The sequence below is a fragment of the Eptesicus fuscus genome, chromosome 11 (assembly GCF_027574615.1).
Source record: "Eptesicus fuscus isolate TK198812 chromosome 11, DD_ASM_mEF_20220401, whole genome shotgun sequence".
Lineage (NCBI taxonomy): Eukaryota > Metazoa > Chordata > Mammalia > Chiroptera > Vespertilionidae > Eptesicus > Eptesicus fuscus.
The window spans coordinates 37,160,455-37,168,090 of record NC_072483.1 but is presented as its reverse complement, the minus strand read 5'-3'; the positions used below and the strand labels follow the sequence as shown (position 1 = coordinate 37,168,090).

The 7,636-nt window shown below is 46.3% G+C and overlaps 1 protein-coding gene across 2 annotated transcripts in view; it reads left to right on the top strand.

Moving 5' to 3' along the window:
• The first annotated feature begins 238 nt into the window (after positions 1-238).
• Positions 239-7,636, top strand: part of ACVR1 (activin A receptor type 1) — a 128,670-nt gene continuing 121,272 nt past the window's right edge. For both annotated transcript variants that reach the window (XM_054723076.1, XM_028141197.2), the window contains exon 1: positions 239-435. The gene's annotated coding sequence lies outside the window, so the exon portion shown is untranslated. The remainder of the gene's footprint in view (positions 436-7,636) is intronic.

Below are 7,636 nucleotides of genomic sequence, written 5' to 3'. Positions count from 1 at the left end.
CCAGCCCCCGCCGCCGGCCAGCCCCGCCCGCGGCCGTCCTCCCAGCCCGTGCCGCGGCGCCTCGGGAAGTTTATTCCGCCCGCCCCCCTCCCCTTCCTCCTCCCCCTCCGTCGCCTCTTCACCCCGCCTCCCCGCCCTCCCTCAGCTCTTTCCCCGCGGTGGCTGCCGCTGCCGCCGCTGCCGGGCTGCTCCTCGGCCAGCCTCGCCGGTCCGCGGGCTGGGAAGCCCCCGGCTCCACGCACCGCGCCGCTGCCGACGCCGCTCGGGGCCGCCGCCGGCCCTCGGCCCCGCAGAGTTCCGGGCTCCCTCGCCGGCTGCACCGCCCCGCCCCGCGCCCGCCGGGGCAGCGCGCCCCGCGTCGCGCCGACCTGCAGCGCCCGGCTGGCTCGCACTCCGCCTCCCCCGGCTCAGCCCCGAGCCGCGGCGGGACCAGAGGTGAGGGCAGGTCGCCGGCCGCGCCTGGAGCCGGGTGGATCGAGGGAGGAGGGAGCCTAGCGGGAGAAGGGGCACGGATTGGGGGTGGGAGGGTGGGCGTCTGCGGTGCCTCCCCCTCGCTTTCATTCTTTTCTCCCCCTAAGCTCGATCCACGCTCGGTGGGGGAAGCAGCCTCGGAGCAAAACTGCCTGGCTCTGGGCCCGAACTGCTGCTGGGATGTGGGAGAGGGCAGAGGCATGGAGTGGGGGGCGGAGGGGGGGTCTCTGGTTTGCAGTGGGTCTGTGTCTGTGTGTCTGGGTGTCTGTCTGTGTATGTGGTGAACTCCTTCAGGGTGAGCGCCTGTGACTTGTAAGTTGATCTGTCTCTCCGCGCCACGGGGCTCACCTTCCTAGCTGATCCGGGTAGGGAGTCAAGGGATGGGCGAAACACCCCCACCCTCAAAATATCCGTCTCTTCCAAGAAGAATTTTCTGTTGGAGAGGCAGCCAATAAACTCTGCTCAACTCCCTCCCTCCCTCCCTCCGTTCTTCCTAGCTGCAGTTTCAAAAAGCTTCAAAGCCAGGAATGTGGGATTCATCTTCCGATCCCCAGAAGGCAAATGTGGTTACAGATGTTGCACGGTACTTTGCCAAGTTTAAAACCCTTCCTTCAACACTGTAACCAGAACAGGGAGGCTAGAACCCTGGGCGCGCTGCGGAGAGATGTGGGCCTCTGGGGCCGCCGGATTCACTAACTTCCGTCTGCTTCTAGACTGGCTCAGCTCTGTCCAGTTTGTGCCAGATACGTCTCCCACCCCCTTTCTTTCCCCTGGAGGTTTGAACGCCCCTTGCATGGGAGAGAAGCTGTAGAGGAAGCAACTTAGGGAAGAAGACATTCCACTTAGGAGAAGAAGAAAAGCCTTGGTTAAAAAGTTGTGCTTCATTTGGCTTTTGGAAAGAGGTAGCCAAGTCATACAATGGTTTTTTTTTTTAACTTTTATTGGATTTTCTTTTCTTTCTTTCTTTTTTTTTTTTTGAGTTGTGTTAATTGGGAGTTAACATGAGAAGAAAGGACTGATCTCGTACATATTTTGTATATTTTTTGAAAAAAGGCTTCAATTTGAGACATGACCCAGTGGTTTTAAAGAATCCTGCAGACAGCCCAAAAAATAGACACCACCTCCCTTTCCCCCCAAAAAAATTCTTCCTGGAAAGGTGGTGATAAGAAATTTCAGAGATGGGCTGATCCAAGTGGCGGGCCTTAAATGGAAACACTATAGTATGCCCTGGCACTTGTCTCTGGAGGTGGGTGGCTGGCGAGGGGCCCAGGGTTGGGCAGCCAGCAGACACTAGACTTGTGCTGACCTCAGACACTGGGTTTGCCATCCAGCTTTACAGTATGCTTAAGTGTGAAATATGGGCCTCACCCATTTCACTGATGGGGGGGCGGGGAGTGGACACGGGTCAGGAAGATATCTTAGGCCTAGACAGGGTTTGGATCATCGGGTTTCTAACACCAAATCACTTTCTATGTGTGATTCAGTTGTATTTGTTTTCCGTCCTGGAATTAAAAAACAACAACAGAAGTCCTTTGAAGCTGAAATGTGTAGGCCTTAAATTGGTGGAATTGTGCATTGAATAATAGCATTTGTACTGTTACTCATGAAAGTACTCCAAGGTGGTGAATGATGTTGCAGTAAATTGTCGGGATGCCAAAAATCAAGGGCTGGGATGGGTATAGATTAGGTTCACGCTCTTCTTTCCCAGTAGTACACAGGTGAGTTTCACTTGAAATGGTGAGAGTGGTTTTAAATAAAATTTGATTTAGGTAGTAGTTGTACAACTTTTGTACCTTGGGAGAGAGGGATCATTTGGATCCAGTAAGTTTCATGTTCTCTCTAAGAATAGTAAAGATGTGGAGTAAAGATGGAGGAGTATGCCACACTGAGGAATGTAATTACAGGCATAACTCGGAGGTATTGCAAGTTCTTTCCCAGACCATCACAAACCCAGTATCACAATAAGGTGAGGAGGAGGGTCTTGCCTTCGCTTTGTAAAAAAAAAAAAAAAACCCAGCAGCTGTGAAACGCAATAAAACGAAGCACAATAAACGAGGTATGCCTGTAAATTTCAGACGTGAGGAACTTAATTCTACTAATAGTGATTTTCCCCCCAAAGTAATGATTTTCCAGAATTTTTGCACCTGTCCGTGGAACAGATAACAGCGATTGAATCAGTATAGAGAGACTAGGTCTCTATCTCACCCTAGGTTGCACTGACCTAGTCCCCTGATGATCATGATAGGCTTCTAGGTAAGGCTAGATTGAGTAAGGCTAGATAGGCTTCTAGGTAAGCCTTTTGGGAGAGGGAGGAACTGGGCAGAAATGGATTTGAAAAACGATCCTGCTATTCAAGGTCATGAGGTGAAGATGGACTCAATGCACTTATAGGGTATTTTCGGCAAAGAGGAGCTGGAACCTGGGAACTGTCCTCTGTGCTTGTTCTGTTGGATCCCTACATCTTGATTGATTTTTATGGGAAGGCATCAGCACACAAGTTGTTAGAATTTAGGAAGAAGTAAACTATTGACAGTGACAAAGCCCCTTGATGACTTGCTTTGAGTGAACTTGATGACAGAGATGATGATTGGGGGAGGGGGACTGGGTATGTACCAGGCACAGAGCTTAACTCTCTGCATGTACTTTTTAGTTACATTTTACAGTAACCATATGTTTTATTATTATTTTACTCCTTTCCAATAAATTGAGGCTTGGCACAATTGAGTTGCCCAGTGTTGTAGAACTAGTGAATGGGGACTAGGGGTTTGAATTGGGAGTTGGTGGGATTCTGGAACCCATGATCTTGCCACTTTCTCCAGCGTTTGCCAAATTTCATTCATTCATGCATTGTCTTCACGAGTTTACCATAGCTATGCTAAGTCTCACTCTGTTGTAAGGTGTTTTTTTCTTTTCTTTTTTTAGCAACAAGCACCTTTTCAAAGACATCATCTTTTAAGAGGAAACAATACATCATAGCCATATTTGGAAAGCCAACTCACTTATTAGGAACAGGAGATAATGATAAAGATGCACTTACTCCTATTGAACCCCCAAATTCAGGATAATTATCTGGTGTGTGTGTGTGTGTGTGTGTGTGTGTGTGTGTGTGTGTGTTGTTGGAACATGGGGATAATGTGGAGGAGGTGGGTAGATGACACAGTTTTGGTGATATTCTGGTTTGGGGTTCAGTAGTAGGTTCTTGGGTGCTCATTTGATTTTAGACTTTATCACCTACGTACATGATACATAATTTTTATAGAAGATAATTAAACATAACCATTAACATAGTGATTACTTGGGGAATACTTCACTGCACTGTTCTGACTTAGCGTGGTGCCTGTGTGAAGTAGGTACATAAGAACAAATGGCTGATTGACAAGACCCTAGGTGATAATTTAAAGCAAAGATGATTGTTGTTATACCCAAGTAAGACTGAGGCATATCCCCTCTATTTTCTCCTACTTCCACTCTCACTTCCAATACAGGTTTTCCCCACTCCCTGAATTGGAGCGTTCCTATGAAAGCTTTCCTAAGCTGACATGGCATAAAGCAAAAAAAGCAATTACCATTCATTTATCTGGAAAAATTTTTGAGTATCACCAGACCCCCCAAAATAACCTACTAAATCATACCAAATAACACAGAAAACCAAAAATAACATTATCATATACTAAAAGCAGGAATGCACAGAATAAATGGAGATAAAGCATAGATGCTCACAGACACAGTTCAGAGCCCCGGCAGTTCGATGCTGGGATACTGAGTGTGGTTCCTGGGAAAGGAGTGTGGGGGTACCACTCATCGCCGCTCGGGGTGCTGCTGCCTCTATAAGGGCTCCCTGAAAAGAAAATGCTGGTTTCCTTTTGGGCTTTTTTTCATAAAAGCAAAAATCCTCTTCTGATTTCTTCCTGTCAGTAAAAACAGGTACTAATGTAGGTCTTTTGTAAAAGCAAAGTGGCGTAACGTGAACTTTGAAAAGCCGGGGATTCCTGGATTGAGACTAAAATAATAGCATGGGCTGCAGCGGGGCTTCTGACTGTGGTTATGGGAGAGCTGGCACTTCTCAGCATCACCTTGTCTTACACATCCAGTGCTCCGGATGGGACAAAGAATGCTGTCATGACGTGTTCAAATGCTTTGGCTTTTACCCAGTGGTAAGTGTGACTATTCAGACCTGGGAGTCGGTATTTAAGTTAAAGCAGCGCTTGGGTAAACTGTTAACAGCATTCAACTGGCGAGGCTGGGAAATAAAGCCATTGGCGATTTTAATTGGGAGTTCACATAGTCTCTTGTTTTATTTTCCCAAAGCAAGTATTGGGCACGGTGGCTTTATTCCTGGAAATGAGGATTTGAACTGGGTTTCCTGGTACAGAATGCCTTCTTTGATCTCTTGGAGGGAAAACTTTGTGTTTCTTTCTGTGGCCAGCTCCAGCGCTCAGAAGAACCGAGTGGAAGGTTTACCTCTTCTTTTTCGCAGTTGGCCATGGACTGCTCTCGCTTGCCATGCTCGTTTAAGAATCAGAAGTTCCAAACCAGGATCTGGCCGTTGGAAAGGGCATTCCAATTAAAGACGCCTTTTGAAAAGCTTCATCAAGTTGTTGTGCTTGGCACACCGTGGCCTTTGGTTCAGATGGGATGTAGTTTTGCTTGAACTTACGCTCCCAAAATTAATAAGAGACCCAGCAGCTTCCTTTTCGGAGTTAAAACAAATACTTCCCTGCCCCCAGTGTTCAAACCGACTGCACCACTGAATAGTATTCCTGTGTTCTTATATGCGTTTCTGGAAATCCGAGCTTGTTTATACGTCGGAAGCCTCTTCTGGGATCCATGAGAACTTTGTTTTCCAGAGCCACCACCACTCAGTTGTTTGATTTTGGGGTTTTAGTCTCTGACCAACATTCCACTTTGCCCATTATGGTTGCTTCATTGTTTGCTCTGGGTACTTGGCTTTTATTTCTGCGACTGGGAAAGGGACTTTACATTTTAGTCTTTCCAAATTGTGAGGAGGTTGCTCTTTTGGAGGATGGGGCAAGGTCAGCGGTCCCATTTAGCACAGGCCCTGACGTGTCTCCAGTAGTTTAGTTCTCTCATCACAAGGCCCAGCTTGGCATTGCTGTTCCTCTGCATTGCCCTTCCCCCCACTTTTGGGGAGAGCCCAATTCTTCAGGGCTCGGAATAATCTCATTGCAAGCAAGAATGCTGCCCGGATTTTGCCTTTTGACATTTTTTTCCTAGCGTTTTGTCATCTTCACGGCTTATTCTGGGCCATGATTGATCTCTTTGAGGGCAAGGACTTCAAGTTATTTATTCCTCCATTTATTTGTTCCACACAATTCATTCCCCTTCACCAATTTAAAACCTTTTAAATTCTCTCACTGGGCTCCTTGAGGGCAAGGACTGTGTCTTATTCATCTTTTGTCTATCTCTTGCACCTAACACACCGTCTGGCTTAGACCACACAGTCAATAAATCGTTTTTTAATTGTGGGGAGAATGAATGGAAGGTTGCACGTTAGGGGAGCAAAGGAACCCAGTCCTCTAGGGAATGGGTCTCAGAGAAGATGATACCAGACACAGTGGTCCTTAGGAAGGAGTTTAGGAAACGGGGACAAAGGACATTCTAGGTAGAAGGAACGTTTTTTTATACAGCCCTTTTAAAACAAAATATTGTAACTTGTACTTGGTGAATTCAACAAAGATCTATATGTATGTGTTTCCTTTCCTGATTGTATTTGGATTTAAGGATGATACCTCCTGTATTAGGAAGAATACCTCAACTAATGTTTTATATCCCGACGCGCCAGCAACCGATGTGTGTCGCTGGGACTGACACACTTGGTGCACTGACTCCCTTTCACGGACTTTCTCCTGTTGTGCATGTTCTCAAACAGTGGACAGTGAAAACAGTGAAGGAGACAGAGCTCATGTGAGGGGTGCAGTGTGGGCAACCTCTCTGGAAATGGTTGAGATCCAAAGTAAACTCCTCTTTTGATAGGTTTTAAGGGCTCATTTGAGTGGGCATGCAACCACGATCTTGAATACTGGATGGCTGGGAGACTTGCTCATCTGTGAAAGCAGGATGGGCCTTTGCTAGCCACATGCAGCGTGCATGCCAGTGAAGATAAGATTGCTCTAGTTCAGGTTTGCCGCTCTGTTGACTAATGAGTTTGCCGACCACTGCTCTAGTTTTTGCTCTTTTTCTAGCCCATTATGGAAAATTTATTGATCCAAGTTCTAAAAAGTAACCTTGACTTTGATGAGAAATGCACTGAAGGTATAAAGGAAGGTAGGGGTGATCTTGGACAAAACTAGATGTTAGATATGGGATGATACTTGGCGATTAGAGAGAGGGTACTGAGAAAAATGTGCATAAAAAGAACTTGAGAAAAAGCATTTTTTGGTGTACAGGGGCCGGATTGAGTATATGTATGTGTGTGTGTGTGTGTGTGTGTGTGTATGTGTATGTGTGTATATATATATATATATATATATATATGAATATTATGATATTTTTATTGATTTCAGAAAAGAAGGGAGAGGGAGAAAGAGAGATAGAAACATCAATGATGAGAGAAAGTCATTATCATTGATCAGCTGCCTCCTGCATATCCCGCACTGGGGATCAAGCCTGCAAACTGGGCATGTGCCCTGACCGGGAATCAAACCCGCACCTCCTGGTCCATGGAGGTCAACCACTGAGCTACACCAGCTGGGCATGAGGAGATATTTTAAACCAAGTTCTGCAGCCACCACTATTGGAGCTATGAATGAATGCTGTTGTACTCTGGGTGAAAATACAATGCACTTGTCACTCTCCTCAAGTGGTATGTGAATGCCTCTTAGGAGATGCCACCCGAAAGCTGGAGCTTTTGCACTTGTGACTTGAAGTTAGGGACTTGCACAAAATGGAAATATATGTGGGAAGGAAAAGTGGGTGGTTTTCTAGAGTGACCCTTACCTTCCTTTTTGGGAATAAGGCAAATGGTAAGGGACTAGTGTGCCAAACGGATTTTTTTTTTAATGCACTTTTGAACTTGAAGAACTGAACTGTTGTGCACAACAGGTGGCAAGAACAAATATTCTCTGACTTTATGAGTATGGCCTACTAAAAAATGGAAAATCTCAGTCTCAGAGATTATATAAACATGAATGTTCAGTTTCAGTGT